Source organism: Buceros rhinoceros, unplaced genomic scaffold, assembly GCF_000710305.1.
Source record: "Buceros rhinoceros silvestris isolate BGI_N320 unplaced genomic scaffold, ASM71030v1 scaffold24427, whole genome shotgun sequence".
Classification (NCBI taxonomy): Eukaryota; Metazoa; Chordata; class Aves; order Bucerotiformes; family Bucerotidae; genus Buceros; species Buceros rhinoceros.
Genome location: NW_010423181.1, coordinates 496 through 1,807, shown reverse-complemented (window position 1 = coordinate 1,807; position 1,312 = coordinate 496).

Genomic DNA, 1,312 nt, shown 5'->3' with positions numbered 1-1,312 from the left:
ACCGACCCCCCCTGGCTGCACCCTCCTGTCAGGGAGTTGTCAGAGCCAGAAGGTCTCCCCAGAGCCTCCTTTGCTCCAGGCTCAGCCCCGCCAGGTCCCTCAGCCGCTCCTCAGCACATTGTGCTCCAGCCCCTGCCCCAGCTCCGCTGCCCTTCTCTGGACACGCTCCAGCCCCTCCATGTCCTTCTGGCAGGGAGGGGCCAGGACTGGACCCAGGAGTCAAGGGGTGGCCTCCCCAGTGCCCCCAGTGCAGGGGGACGATCCCTTCCCTAATTGAGGTGACATATTTGCAGTCACAGCAACAGCGATTGCACCCCAGCTCCCCACTCCTGCGCTGTTCGAGGCTTCAGATCAAAAGAGAACGATGTGAAATCAGAACCCTCTCGACAACAGCTTCATGGGATCCTCCATGAAGGAGGAAACACAACCCACTCGCGGCTCTTCCCCGCGAGGACAGTTCAGGAGCAGCACAAAACCATCTGAAGAGTCATTTTAAGAAAACCTTACTTGAACTCCGCGGGATCATCTCTCCTCTGGGCGCGGGACGGTCTGCAGGAGGAAGTACAAACAATGCAACTTGCTTCCACCAAAAATACTCATGAGAAACCCAAAAACACGGCACTGGAGCCCACAAGCGCGGCACAGGACGAACTTCCTCCCTGTGGAGAGCATCAGCAGCCACCACTCAGGCTGTTTCACTTTTCCTTCATCCTGACGCTCTGCTCCTCACATCGCCACAGTGGCCACAAATGGAACCGACCGATCTCGTACTGCGGGATCCAAGGCTCAGTTTGTTCTGTTCTGCTGCTTCCGCTGTTTCATCTCCGTCCGCTCGGCGGAGCGGCGTTAAAAGCAGCCGCCCAGCAAACCGGGGAGGCTGTTTTCTAAGAACCCGTGTTCCTCAAAACACAGCAACAGGGGCGAGCGGAAGGAAAAAAGCAACACAAGACAGTCCCGTGGCGCTGAGGGACAGGGGGCAGGGGGGACCTGGCAGTCCTAGGGAACAGGGGGACTCGAGGAGATCAAAGGGCTTGTCCAACCCCAGTGGTTCTGTGAATCTACTCAAAAAATGGTATTTCTCCCTTGCAACTGGAAAGGTTTTTGGATTAAGGAGCACAAATCACTGAAGCACCCCAGTTCTCCTGAACACACGGTCCCGGCAAACCACCGAGGTACCGGCTCTGCGCCCATTCCTGGAGCTGTCAGACTCGGAAGGGTCTCAGGTGAGCTCAGATGTAGGACTGGAGGCAAAAACTCTGCTCTGCAACCCCAGGACAGCCAGGAGCCTGGCAGCAGATTTAAGCACAGAAAC